Source organism: Homarus americanus, unplaced genomic scaffold (assembly GCF_018991925.1).
Source record: "Homarus americanus isolate GMGI-L3 unplaced genomic scaffold, GMGI_Hamer_2.0 scaffold20465, whole genome shotgun sequence".
Classification (NCBI taxonomy): Eukaryota; Metazoa; Arthropoda; class Malacostraca; order Decapoda; family Nephropidae; genus Homarus; species Homarus americanus.
Window position 1 is genome coordinate 2,036,958 of NW_024756914.1, and position 15,027 is coordinate 2,051,984.

Below are 15,027 nucleotides of genomic sequence, written 5' to 3' on the forward strand. Positions count from 1 at the left end.
TCTGTCCCCCTCCTCTCTATCCCCCCCATCTCACCTCTATCCCTCCTCCCTCATCCCCCTCTCTATCCACCTCTCTATCCCTCTCTCTGTCTCTCTCTCCTCCTCCCCTCTCCTCTTCCTCCTCTCCTCCTCCTCTCTCTCTCCCTCCTCTCTCTCCATCCCTCTTCTCTCTCTATCCTTCGCGCATTACTGATACTCTCGCCTGAGAGGCCCTGACCCTTCTTCTGGTGGTCCAGCACACAAGTATGGTGTGTGTGTGTGTGTGTGTGTGTGTGTGTGTGTGTGTGTGTGTGTGTGTGTGTGTGTGTGTGTGTGTACAAATAATAATAATAAAAATGGTTTATTGAGAAAGTTCTGCAGCCCGAAGGCTGAAAATATACATTGGACATAAATGAATTATTACATACATTGGTGGTTTAACAAAAGCCTTCATTAGAGAAAGGTAAGGAACATACAGTGAACATACAGATTAATGTATACAGTGGAGGTCACGTAGATCTTGTGCGCTGAGGTATTGAACAGCAGACACGTAGTGTAGTAAATCCCTCACAGATGGTGTTATGAGGGGCATCACGTGGTGTAGTAGTTCCCTCACAGATGGTGTTATGAGGTGCCTGATGATGTAGTAATTCCCTCACAGATGGTGTTATGAGGGGCATCACGTGGTGTAGTAGTTCCCTCATAGGTGGTGTTATGAGGTGCGTGATATGGTGTAGTAATTCCCTCACAGATGGTGTTATGAGGGGCATCACGTGGTGTAGTAACTCCCCCGCAGATGGTGTTATGAGGGGCATCACGTGGTGTAGTAACTCCCTCGCAGATGGTGTTATGAGGGGCATCACGTGGTGTAGTAACTCCCTCGCAGATGATATTATGAGGGGCATCACGTGGTGTAGTAACTCCCTCACAGATGGTGTTATGAGGGGCATCACGTTGTGTGGTAGTTCCCTCACAGATGGTGTTATGAGCGGCCTGATGTGGTGGAGTAATTCCTTCACAGATGGTGTTATGAGGGGCATCACGTGTTGTAGTACCCTCACAGGTGGTGTTATGAGGTGCTTGACGTGGTGTAATAATTCCCTCACAGATGGTGTTATGAGGAACCTCACATGATGCTGTAGTAACTCATTCACTACGTGGTGTCGTAGCAACATGGAGACACCACGTGGTCTGATATCACAGGACCTTGCTCACTCAAGTGAGTGAGGTGTGGTCCCTGGCCTCCCTCTCGTGGACGGATTAACACATAGCTGGTGTTGTTGAGTCTCAGGGGCAGTTATCACTGGGTACTTGGGACCTCACTGTGTGAATGTTAGCTAGGGTACGATTCAGCTGTTACTGTTGAGTTGTTTTTCATTGTTCACCACTATTCAACACTGGTTCTATTCCTTTCCTAATTGAAATAGTAACTTCTGGCGAGAACTTGTTGAAATTTCGGTGGGGGGGGGGGGTTGGGGAGGGTTCTGGGGTGGGAGTTGGTATGGGCCAACATAACAGTTGACGTAGCTGCTGCCAGAGCAGGTACGACTTGACCCTTCGGTGGCGTGTTTGTGTGTAACAGGGTGGTTATACACGTGGTTCCTACCTGGCTGTACACGTGGCCGTTGTTGTACACACGGGGATAACCCTGGTACACGTCCTGGGTGGTTAGGTCCGTATCTTACGACGTACATGTTCAGCTCTCAGTAATGACGCACTGGCTAATATATGTTCGGTCTTTCACATTGTATGAGTCGGTTATTAACTGGGGTATATTAATATATTGCAATATATAAATTAGTCTTATATCCAGGAGTTTATATCATTATCCATCATATAGATCAGCTCCTTATACTGCCAGGGATAAAGTCAGTATATATAACAGGCCCTTATATGTATATGTGTGTGTTTGATGTATGTATATATGCATCTGAAGGCTCATGCGTCCATACATGTGTATATATGTGTTTACACGTGAATGTTAAGTATATGTGTATGTATTCCGTGTATAATATGTGTTTGGTGAAGACGCTCCGACAAGGACGTGATAAAGTACGAGATATATTGTTTTATCCAGTTATTTTTATTATTATGGCCACAATGTTATATATTAAGTGTTAAAGAGAACAAATAATAAAAGGTTTACAAACAAAACATCAGCACAGAAGACACAATGTAGTTAAAGAAGGTTACTCTTGGTTTTACTTGAAGCTGACATTTTGTTGGTTAACATGATGAGGCCTAAATCGTGTCAACAGAGCGAGTAGTTCTATGTTATGGTGGTGGTGGTGGTGGTGGCAGACGTTAGGTGTCTGCTGCCGTCTGCTGTAGATGGTGGTGGCAGATGCAACACTTGCCAAAATATACAGAGTCGATGACCACTTCTCCAGCCAGCCTCCTTCCTCATCATCACCACCCACAACAGCAACTACTTAGTCTCTATCCTGTAGAAGGATGACCCTGAGCCGCATGGTTCTGGTGACCTACAGGTGCATAGGGCTGGTGGACTCCAGGGTGAGTACTACCATGGCCTGGATGGCCTGGATGGCCTGGATGGCCTGGATGACCTGGAAAGACCTCGAAGCTCTGATGTCCTTCATTAGTCCAAATTCCAAATTCATTGCTCACTTTTGGTCGTCCATATGGGCCTGTAACAACGGAACCAGGTCCAACCGGGTTAAGGTAGGGGTCGTTTAGGAGAGGATTTGGTTGTGGGTGTGTACCAACTCCCTGGGGCAGCCCTTCAACTTTAGCCTGGTCGAGGGATACCACAATGAGGAGTAGCATCAGCGCCTTCCCCAGCAAGTTCCTTGAAGTGGACATCTGTGGGGAGAAACAAAGTACAGGTGTTACTCTTTTATGATGACTGTGAGGTAGAAAAACACAGGAATTACCCATTAAACGTCTCTCTGTATACCTCTGTAAAGCCGTTTTATGCCAGCAAATACATAAGGAGAGGCTGGAGTACTCACTGTCAACACGTAGACACGGAGGAGGGAGACAAGTGCTTCTGTCGAGCTCTGGACAGTTTGTGTGGTGGGATGTGTGAGGCTCTTCTTATATATATCGTGTGTGTGTGTGGGCAGAGGGCCATCACAGCCACCACCCCCTCCACCACCATCACCTCCACTACCACCACTATCACCGCCACCCCCACTACACACCACCACCCCTTCCACCAACACCACCCCCACCACCACCTCCACTACCACTACCACCTCAACCACTACAACTACCACAACTGATAAAACCAACACGACCACCACCACTAAGGGAAAACTGATTTCTGGGCGAGGTTGTATCCTAGTCTGTGATTAGGTGATGCTTACATTAACTGAGAAGCATTATTGCTGACGTCAACTGTGTGTGTGTGTGTGTGTGTGTGTGTGTGTGTGTGTGTGTGTGTGTGCGTGTGTGTGTCCCGTCAGGTAAAGGAAACTTGGGTCTCTACTCTTTTTCCTGCACCTCAAGGATAGCACCTCTCTCTCTCTCTCTCTCTCTCTCTCTCTCTCTCTCTCTCTCTCTCTCTTCTGTATCTCTCCTCTCTATATCCTTCTCTCTCTACCCCCTCTCTCTCTAGCCATCCTCTCTCTCTATCCATCCTCTCAACCCCTCCTCTCTATCCCCTTCTCTCTATCCCTCCTCTCTCTATCCCCCTCTCTATCCCACCTCTCTATCCCTCCTCTCTCACTATCCCCCTCTCTCTATCCCTCCTCTCTCTATCCCCCTCTCTATCCCACCTCTCTATCCCTCCTCTCTATCTCTCCTCTCTCTCTATCCCTCCTCTCTGTCCTCTCTCTCTCCTCCTCTCTATCCCTCCTCTCTTTCTCCTCCTCTCTCTCTCCCTCCCTCTCTATCCCCTCCTCTCTCTATCCCTCCTCTCTATCCTTCCTCTCTATCTCTCCCCTCTCTCTCTCTATCCCTCTCTCTATCCTCTCTCTCTCTATCCTCCTCTCTCTGTCCCTCTCTCTCTCCTATCCCCCTCTCTATCCTTCCCTCTCTCTATTCCTTCTCTATCCCATCTCTCTATCCCTCTCTATCTCTACTCTCTCTCTATCCCTCCCCTCTATCATTCCTCTCTATCCTCCTCCTCTATCCCCCTCTCTATCCCCACCTCTCTATCCCCTCTCTGTCCTCCTCTCTATCCCTCTCTATCACATCTCTATCCTCCTCTCTCTCTCTATCCCCTCTCTCTGCTCCTCCTCTCTCCCCTCCTCTCTCTCTATCCCTCCCTCTCTATCTCTCTCTCTCTCTATCCTCCTCTCTATCCCTCCTCTCTATTCTCTCTCTATCTCCTCTCTCTCTGCTCCTCCTCTCTCTCTCCCCTCTATCTATCCCCTCCTCTCTCCTCCCCCTCTCTATCCCTCCCTCTACTTTCCCCTCTCTCTCTCCCCTCTCTATCCCACCTCTCTATCCCCTCCTCTCTCTCCCTATCCCCCTCTCTCTCTCCTTCTCTCTCCTCCCCCTCTTTTTCCCACCTCTCTCCCCTCCTCTCTATCTCTCCTCTCTCTCTATCTTTCTCTATCTCTTCTCTCTCTCCCTCCTCTCTCTCCATTCCTCCTCTCTCTCTCTCCCCCTCTCCATCCCTCCCCCTCTCTCTCCTGCCCTCCTGTCTCTCTGTCCTCCTCTCTATCCCTCCTCTCTCTCTCTCCCCTCTCTCTATCTATCCCCTCTCTATCCCACCTCTCTCTCCTCCTCTCTATCTCTCCTCTCTCTATCCCTCCTCTCTCTCTATCCCCCTCTCTATCCCTCCTCTCTCTATCCCCTCTCTATCCCCCCTCTCTATCCCTCCTCTCTATCTCTCCTCTCTCTCTATCTTTCCTCTCTATCCCTCCTCTCTCTCTATCCCTCCTCTCTCTCCATACCTCCTCTCTCTCTATCCCTCCTCTCTCTCTATCCCTCCTCTCTCTCCATCCCTCCTCTCTCTCTATCCTTCTTTCAATATTACTGATACTCGTACCTGTTGAGGCCCTGACCCTTCGGTGGTCAAGACACAAGTATAGTGTGTGTGTGTGTGTGTGTGTGTGTGTGTGTGTGTGTGTGTGTGTGTGCAATAATAATAATAATAATAAAAATGGTTTATTGAAAAAGTTCTGCAGCCCGAAGGCTGAAAATATACATTGGACATAAATGAATTATTACATACATTGGTGGTTTAACAAAAGCCTTCATTAGAGAAAGGTAAAGGAACATACAGTGAACATACAAATTAATGTATACAGTGGAGGTCACGTAGATCTTGTGCGCTGAGGTATTGAACAGCAGACACGTAGTGTAGTAAATCCCTCACAGATGGTGTTATGAGGGGCATCACGTGGTGTAGTAGTTCCCTCACAGATGGTGTTATGAGGTGCCTGATGATGTAGTAATTCCCCCACAGATGGTGTTATGAGGGGCATCACGTGGTGTAGTAGTTCCCTCACAGGTGGTGTTATGAGGTGCGTGATATGGTGTAGTAATTCCCTCACAGATGGTGTTATGAGGGGCATCACGTGGTGTAGTAACTCCCTCGCAGGTGGTGTTATGAGCGGCATCACGTGGTGTAGTAACTCCCTCGCAGATGATGTTATGAGGGGCCTGACGTTGTGTAGTAGTTCCCTCACAGATGGTGTTATGAGGGGCATCACGTGGTGTAGCAACTCCCTCACAGATGGTGTTATGAGGGGTATCACGTTGTGTAGTAGTTCCCTCACAGATGGTGTTATGAGGGGCATCACGTGGTGTAGTAATTCCCTCACAGATGGTGTTATGAGGGGCCTGATGATGTAGTAATTCCCTCACAGATGGTGTTATGAGGAACCTCACATGATGCTGTAGTAACTCATTCACTACGTGGTGTCGTAGCAACATGGAGACACCACGTGGTCTGTTGTCACAGGACCTTGCTCACTCAAGTGAGTGAGGTGTGGTCCTTGGCCTCCCTCTCGTGGACGGATTAACACATAGCTGGTGTTGTTGAGTCTCAGGGGCAGTTATCACTGGGTACTTGGGACCTCACTGTGTGAATGTTAGCTAGGGTACGATTCAGCTGTTACTGTTGAGTTGTTTTTCATTGTTCACCACTATTCAACACTGGTTCTATTCCTTTCCTAATTGAAATAGTAACTTCTGGCGAGAACTTGTTGAAATTTCGGTGGGGGGGGAGGGTTCTGGGGTGGGAGTTGGTATGGGCCAACATAACAGTTGACGTAGCTGCTGCCAGAGCAGGTACGTCTTGACCCTTCGGTGGCGTGTGTGTGTGTAACAGGGTGGTTATACACGTGGTTCCTACCTGGCTGTACACGTGGCCGTTGTTGTACACACGGGGATAACCCTGGTACACGTCCTGGGTGGTTAGGTCCGTATCTTACGACGTACATGTTCAGCTCTCAGTAATGACGCACTGGCTAATATATGTTCGGTCTTTCACATTGTATGAGTCGGTTATTAACTGGGGTATATTAATATATTGCAATATATAAATTAGTCTTATATCCAGGAGTTTATATCATTATCCATCATATAGATCAGCCCCTTATACTGCCAGGGATAAAGTCAGTATATATAACAGGCCCTTATATGTATATGTGTGTATTTGCTGTATGTATATATGCATCTGAAGGCTCATGCGTCCATACATGTGTATATATGTGTTTACACGTGAATGTTAAGTATATGTGTATGTATTCCGTGTATAATATGTGTTTGGTGAAGACGCTCCGACAAGGACGTGATAAAGTACGAGATATATTGTTTTATCCAGTTATTTTTATTATTATGGCCACAATGTTTTATATTAAGTGTTAAAGAGAACAAATAATAAAAGGTTTACAAACAAAACATCAGCACAGAAGACACAATGTAGTTAAAGAAGGTTACTCTTGGTCTTACTTGAAGCTGACATTTTGTTGGTTTACATGATGAGGCCTAAATCGTGTCAACAGAGCGAGTAGTTCTATGTTATGGTGGTGGTGGTGGTGGCAGACGTTAGGTGTCTGCTGCCGTCTGCTGTAGATGGTGGTGGCAGATGCACCACTTGCCAAAATATACAGAGCCGATGACCACTTCTCCAGCCAGCCTCCTTCCTCACCATCACCACCCACAACAGCAACTACTTAGTCTCTATCCTGTAGAAGGATGACCCTGAGCCGCATGGTTCTGGTGACCTACAGGTGCATAGGGCTGGTGGACTCCAGGGTGAGTACTACCATGGCCTGGATGGCCTGGATGGCCTGGATGGCCTGGATGACCTGGAAAGACCTCGAAGCTCTGATGTCCTTCATTAGTCCAAATTCCAAATTCATTGCTCACTTTTGGTCGTCCATATGGGCCTGCAACAACGGAACCAGGTCCAACCGGGTTAAGGTAGGGGTCGTTTAGGAGAGGATTTGGTTGTGGGTGTGTACCAACTCCCTGGGGCAGCCCTTCAACTTTAGCCTGGTCGAGGGATACCACAATGAGGAGTACCATCAGCGCTTTCCCCAGCAAGTTCCTGGAAGTGGACATCTGTGGGGAGAAACAAAGTACAGGTGTTACTCTTTTATGATGACTGTGAGGTAGAAAAACACAGGAATTACCCATTAAACGTCTCTGTGTATACCTCTGTAAAGCCGTTTTATGCCAGCAAATACATAAGGAGAGGCTGGAATACTCACTGTCAACACGTAGACACGGAGGAGGGAGACAAGTGCTTCCGTCGAGCTGTGGACAGTTTGTGTGGTGGGTTGTGTGAGCCTTCTGTATTATACTATATATAGTTTGTGTGTGTGGAAACAGCACCTCCACCACCAGGGGAAGACAGGTTCCTGGGTGTGGTGTTTCCCCGGGTGTGATTAGGTAATGCTTACATTAATTGATGACACTATTGTGTTTGGACTAAGGATTCTTGTTGACGTCAATCTGTGTGTGTATGTGTGTAAGCGTGTCCCCAGCAGCTAGCCGGAACATCCTCGTGGGGTCTCGTCAGGTAAAGGAAACTTGGATCTCTCCTCTTCTACCTGCGCCTCCAGGCTAACACTTCTCACTTCCCCTCCTTTCCATTTTCTCTCCTTATTTTCTTTTATTACCTTACCTTCTTTCTCCCTCTTGTAATGGCCCCTGTTTCATAAACAGAAGAATTATATGAATGGGTTAATTACATTTGACTTATATACTGATTCATCCCCTGTAACTTTCCACTAGCTATGGGGTTACATGTTCAGTGCACGAGATAGGGTGTGCCCACGGGAAGCCACATCATATTATGCTGAATAAAGGCATTTAGTAGCCGGCTTTCTGGCCACCCAAAGCAGGCAGTAGTTTGATATCCTTGACTAGAGGAAGACGTTATTTGAGAGCCGTCGTGAATGGCTCCGTCTTCCCTCGAGGGAGGACGACGTGCCTGTTCCGTTCTCCCTCGATGGGTCACTACGCAGAGTTACTCACAATCTCACATCGAACGGACGTGATTAAACGGTCTATTTACATAGCCACCGTCCTCTCCCTTCACGCTCAAAAATAGTGGAAGTTATGGTTGATCTACACTCAGCAATTATATAAACAATACTTTTTAATAAAAGCACAAACTGCAATTGGGTTTCGTTACTAAAGCCCAATATAATATAAATGTACCAGCCTGGTTAACTTTAAGTAACCAACTAATTCACTCTGTATCCCTCCTTTATTCCCTTTATATATATCTTATTACCCTTTATTCGTCTTTATTCCCCCTCTCTCATCTTTTTCGACATCTTATCAACTATTACCAAAATTACCCGCCGTCGCCCGGGTTAAGTCTATACTGTATAACCTTGACTGTCTCAATTTGTCCTCCCTGATACAGTAAACCATCTCAACCTGACCTGACCTAACATGGTTTGACCTGACCTGACCACACCTAACCTGACCTGACCTGACTTAACCTAACCTGATCTAACCTAACCTGACCTAAGCTGAGTAACCACCTCCTGCAATCACCACGTTTATTCCTTCACTCTCTGTCTCTCCATTTGACTTTGTGTTTGTCTCTTGTCTCTCACATTTTCTTTAATTACTATTTTCGTCTTCTTGCGGAACCTATTATTATTATTATTATTATTATTATTATTATTATTATTATTATTATTATTATTGTTATTGTTATTGTTGTTGTTGTTGTTGGGTTTCATCTTGTTTTCTTTCGTCTTAATGTTCCGATTATCATTGAGATTATCATCATCATTATTATCAGCATCATCATCATCATCATCATAATAATAATATTAATATCTATTATGTTATTATTATTATTACTATTTTTATATATTTTTTATATATATTTTTATTCTATTACAATTATTATTTTTTCATATCTTTTTTACTATTTGTATCTTTGTTGTTCTTTCTGAAGTCTTATAATTATTGGTTGTGTGTATGTGTGTGTGTGTGTGTGTGTGTGTGTGTGTGTGTGTGTGTTTGTGTCTGTGAGAAACACAAAAATTTGCAGATCAACACAAGATGCGCAAATTTTTCAGTTCCACTAAAACATTTTATGGGCCAATCACTTATGGCGCAGCCCCCCTCCACTCATCCGACGGTAACTCCCTAATTAAAGATGACGAAGGCATCCTTGAACGCTGGAAAGAGCACTAAAATTCATTGCTCAACCGAAACACCGATGAGGTTGTCCTGACTACCCAGCAGGTTCCTCAGTGTCCAGAGCTGACTCACTTCAGCTATCCTCCATCCCTGGATAAGGTAGCTACTGCCATCAAACAGATGAGAAATAACAAAGCCTCAGGACCTGATGGAATCCCAGTCGAGGTGTATAAAGCAGGAGAACCTCTGCTTACCAGCCGTCTCCACTCTCTCCTGGAGAATATATGGGAAAAGGAGGAAATCCCCAAGCTCTTAAAGACGCCTCCATTGTCAATATTTATATGAACAAGGGAGGCCGGGCAGACTGGCAATTACCGCAGGATCTCGCTGCTGTCCGTAGCTGGCAAGATTTTCGCCGAGTCCTCCTAAACAGACTTTTCCTGAGGCGGAAAAATTCCTCCCAGAATCTCAGTGTGGCTTTAGACCATCACGTGGCACCACTGACTTGATCTTTGCTGCCCGCCAGATACAGGAAAAGTGCAGAGAACTTCGTCGTGACCTGTACATGGCTTTCATCGACCTAACCAAGGCCTTCGACTCGGTTAACAGGGAAGTCCTCTGGTAGACCCTCAGCCGTTTTGACTGCCCACCAAAATTCATCGCCATTGTGAGGCAACTCCATGATGGCATGAATGGCAGTGTCCTGCACAATGGCACCCAGTCTGAGTTCTTCCCTATCCAAACGGGGGTTAAACAAGGGTGTGTATTGGCAGCAACTCTCTCTTCCATTTTCTTGGCTGCCTTCCTTACTCGTGCCAGTGCCAATTTAGCCGGCGGGGTGGACATCGAGTACCGGATGAAGGGTCTTTTCAACATAAGATGACTCCAGGCAGAAACAAATGTGTCAGCAGCTTCCATTCCTGAACTTCAGTATGCAGACGACCTCACCCTTGTCGCTCACACTGAACGTGACCTACAGATGATCCTGAAAACCTTCGCAGATGCGTATGCACACTTCGGCCTTGAGGTGAATGTACATAAGACTCATATTCTCTTTCAGCATGCCCCTGGTTCATACACATCTCCACCATCCATCCAGCTTAACGGAACTACCCTCTCTAATGTTACCCACTTTCGGTATCTCGGCTCCCACCAGTCCACCACCGCGGACTTCGATGAAGAGATTCAGCATCGGATCAGAAGTGGAGCTGAAATTATCTACAAAGTTATACTTATATCAAGCAGTGGTCCTTCCCACCCTCCTATATGGCAGCAAGACATGGATCACATACAGGAGGCACCTCAAGGCACCTGAAAACTTCACCAACGTAGTCTATGTTCCATTCCCCGAGTTCGCTGGGAATACAAGAGAACAAATGCCAGTATTCTTGCTGACACTAACTGAAGGAGCATCGAGGCTATTATTATCCAGGAACAGCTACTCTGGATTAGCCATGATACCCGCATGGACGACAGTAGACTGCCAAAGCAACTACTTTACAGTCACCTAACGAATAATAAACGTAATGCCGGCGGGCAACTGAAAAGGTATAAGATAGTCTTAAGACAAACCTGAAAATGTGCCAAATCGACCCCCAACCTGGGAGACGATTGTAACGCTTGGAGGAGCACCAAACGAGAAGGTGTCAACACTTTCGAGTTAGCCCGACTGCAAACCGAGGCAGACAAGCGTAAAAGCAGGAAAGACGCTTCTGCCGCCCCCCCTGCACTAGATGTAGCAACATCTGCGAACGACTCTGCCGGTCCCGCATCGGCCTCTTTAGTCACTTCAAAACTCACCAGAGAAGGTGACATCCCTAATAACTCATGTCATTGTATCATAACTTGATGATCGTCATACTCGATTCCGAGTGACAGTAAAGTAGTAGTAGGTGAGTGTGTGTGTAATAATAATAATAATAATAATAATAATAATAATAATAATAATAATAAAAATAATAATTAACGGTTTATTGAAAAAGCATGGCACCCGGAAGGCTGAAAATATACAGTTACATAATTGGGGAATGGGTTTCTTGATTTACAAATAATATACAAGTAACATAAGTGATACAAATATGATATATAATAACTAGGTGGGGAGAAGCTCAAACTACAGGGCATTTCAACATAGTGACAGTGCGAAAAGTAAGATTGACTGGGAGTGAATATACTGTGTGTGTGTGTGTGTGTATGTGTGTGTGTGTGTGTGTGTAACAGGGTGGTTATACACGTGGTTCCTACCTGGCTGTACCCGTGGCCGTTGTTGTACACACGGGGATAACCCTGGTACACGTCCTGGGTGGTTAGGTCCGTATCTTACGACGTACTGTACATGTTCAGCTCTCAGTAATGACGCACTGGCTAATATATGTTCGGTTTTTCACATTGTATGAGTCGGTTATTAACTGGGGTATATTAATATATTGCTATATATAAATTAGTCTTATATCCAGGAGTTTATATCATTATCCATCATATAAATCAGCCCCTTATACTGCCAGGGATAAAGTCAGTATATATAACAGGCCCTTATATGTATATGTGTGTAATTGATGTATGTATATATGCATCTGAAGGCTCATGCGTCCATACATGTGTATATATGTGTTTACACGTGAATGTTAAGTATATGTATGTATTCCGTATATAATATGTGTTTGGTGAAGACGCTCCGACAAGGACGTGATAAAGTACGAGATATATTGTTTTATCCAGTTATTTTTATTATTATGGCCACAATGTTTTATATTAAGTGTTAAAGAGAACAATTGATAAAAGGTTTACAAACAAAACATCAACACAGAAGACACAATGTAGTTAAAGAAGGTTACTCTTGGTCTTACTTGAAGCTGACATTTTGTTGGTTAACATGATGAGGCCTAAATCGTGTCAACAGTAGTTCTATGTTATGCTGGTGGTGGTGGTGGTGGTGGTGATGGTGGTGGCAAACGTTGGGTGTCTGCCGCCGTCGGCTGTAGATGGGAGTGGCTGACGTTGGATGTCTGCTGCCACATTCTGTAAATGGTGGGGGTAGATACAGCACTGGCCAAAATATACGGGGCCAATGACCACTTCTACAGCCGGTCTCCTTCCTCGCCATCACCACCCGCAACAGCAACAACCTGGGTTCTATCAGTGCGTTGGGCCGAAACCAGGAAGACGATGAGTCAGAGTGCTGTGTAGAGCAGGAGAGGCTCCTGTCTGCTCCTGACTATTTAGTGTATCTTGGCCTCCAATGCTACTACCTACCCCGGTCTCTTGGCTCCCAGGGCCTTCGGTAGTACTAGAAGTAGTACCTCCCACCTGTTCGTTGCTGTTATTGGTTCCCGAGGAACCATAAGTTGTGGTCACCTCTTGGCTCTGTCCAACCGGGTTAAGGAAGGGGTCATGCTGGAAAAAATTCGGTTTTGGGTGTGAACCGAATCCCTGAGGCAGACCTTCAACTCCAGTTTGGTCGAGAGATACCACAAGGAACAGTCCCATCAGCGCCATCCCCAGCAAGTTCCTGGAAGTGGACATCTGTGGGGAGAAACAAAGTACAAGTGTAACTCTTTTATGATGACTGTGAGGTAGAAAAACACAGGAGTTACCCATTAAACGTCTCTCAGTATACCTCTGTAAAGCCGAGAGAGAGAGAGAGAGAGAGAGAGAGAGAGAGAGAGAGAGACCTGTTGTTAGGGTCATTAGCTCAGGTATCTCAGGTGTTCTCTCTGTAAGACGTCGTCGTTCACAAGACTCAGGTAAACATGGTTAGTATACACAAAAATAATATCAACTTACATGTGTTTTCTACGAGAGAGATAGAATGTAGAGAATTTAGTTTTTTTTAACGCTTCTATGTAGTTATTATCTAGTGCAGAAGGTGTGGACGTTCAGGTATCACTTTAATTACTTTGTTTTACCTGTAGATGCAGTTCCTCTTTATGTATAACGAAGCATCTCTCTATATCCCTTAGTTAATCCACCCATTTACCTGTTAATTAAACCATTTATCTACCTGTTAATTAATCTATCCATCTACTTGTTAATGAATCCACCAGAATACCTGTCTTGTTTATCGACCCGCTGACTAACAAAGATACTCTCTATGTTTCTGTACTTCTACCTACTGTATCTACGTATTTACTCTCTATATACAACAAACTGTTATAACGAGAGGCAGGAATACTCACTGTTAACACGAAGATCAGAGATGTTCTTGAAGGATGAAGGCAAGTGGCTCTGTCGAGGTCCTGACTGGTTGTGTGATTGTCCGGTTGAGGAGGGCTTCTATATATATGTGTGTGGGTGTGGGGATCCAGTACCACCAATGGAAGGCAAGACCAGTTTGTGGGTGCGGTTTAGACCCTGCTAGATCCCGGTTGTGCTAGTACAAACTGGTGATGAGACTGTTGCGTTTGTACGAAGAATAATTATTAGCGTCAACCTCTATCTCTCTCTCTGTATTTTGGGTTTGTGTGTGTATGTGTGTGTATTTTGGGTTTGTGTGTGTATATGTGTGTGTATATGTGTGTGTATTTTGGGTTTGTGTGTGTGTGTATGTGTATTTTGAGTTTGTGTGTGTGTATGTCTGTGTGTATTTTGGGTTTGTGTGTGCATGAGTGTGTATTTTGGGTTTGTGTGTGTTTGTGTATGTGTATTTTGGGTTTGTATGTGTATGTGTGTATATTTTGGGTTTGTAAGTGTGTGTGTGTATTTTGGGTTTATGTGTGTATGTATGTGTTTTGGGTTTGTGTGTTTATGTGTGTGTATTTTGGGTTTATGTGTGTATGTGTATTTTGGGTTTGTGTGTGTATGTGTATTTTGGGTTTATGTGTGTATGTATGTCTGTGTGTATTTTGGATATAATAATAATAATAATAATAATAATAATAATAATAATAATAATAATAATTAACAGTTTATTGAAAAAGTTTTGCAGCCCTAAGGCTGAAAATATACATTGGACAAAAATGACTTATTACATACAAAGACTTGGGGTGGGTGGGTCGTTTAAGAAAAGCTTTCATTACTGAAAGGAAAAGAAACATGAATTGAACATACAAATTATAGTTTACAGCTGATAGCCCGGGCTGGTCTCTTGCCATATTATGCCCTTATTATGGAATGAATATCAATTCACTGGAGTCGGTGCAGCGAAGAATGACGAAAATGATTCCGGGACTTAGAAACCTTCCATATCAGGATAGGTTAAAGAAACTAAACTTGCATTCCCTAGAAAGACGAAGTGTGCGGGGAGATATGATAGAAGTATTTAAGTGGGTGAAAGGAATCAATAAAGGGGATATAGATAAAGTTCTTATAATATCCGAGCAGGATAGGACTCGGAGCAACGGATTTAAGTTGGATAAGTTTAGGTTTAGGAGGGAGATAGGAAGGAACTGGTTCACAAATAGGGTGGTGGACGAGTGGAACAAGCTTAGCAACTTTGTAGTAAGTGCGGGAACGCTGGACAGTTTCAAAAGGAGGCTGGATAGATTCATGGATGATAGAGAGTGGTAGTAACTCTCG

General features: G+C 44.8%; 3 long non-coding RNA genes across 3 annotated transcripts; all 3 read right to left on the minus strand.

Annotated features, from left to right (window-relative positions):
- Nucleotides 1-2,041: 2,041 nt before the first annotated feature.
- On the minus strand, nt 2,042-3,080 carry LOC121857109. The gene is made up of 2 exons (XR_006087105.1): nt 2,952-3,080; nt 2,042-2,802 (listed from the first exon to the last, which is right to left on the minus strand). It is a non-coding gene; the product is annotated as an uncharacterized LOC121857109 (long non-coding RNA).
- A 3,628-nt stretch (nt 3,081-6,708) lies between these two features.
- On the minus strand, nt 6,709-7,774 carry LOC121857153. The gene is made up of 2 exons (XR_006087119.1): nt 7,614-7,774; nt 6,709-7,464 (listed from the first exon to the last, which is right to left on the minus strand). It is a non-coding gene; the product is annotated as an uncharacterized LOC121857153 (long non-coding RNA).
- Nucleotides 7,775-12,218: 4,444 nt separating this feature from the next.
- LOC121857154 lies at nt 12,219-13,890 on the minus strand. The gene is made up of 2 exons (XR_006087120.1): nt 13,689-13,890; nt 12,219-13,035 (listed from the first exon to the last, which is right to left on the minus strand). It is a non-coding gene; the product is annotated as an uncharacterized LOC121857154 (long non-coding RNA).
- Between the last annotated feature and the right edge of the window lie 1,137 nt (nt 13,891-15,027).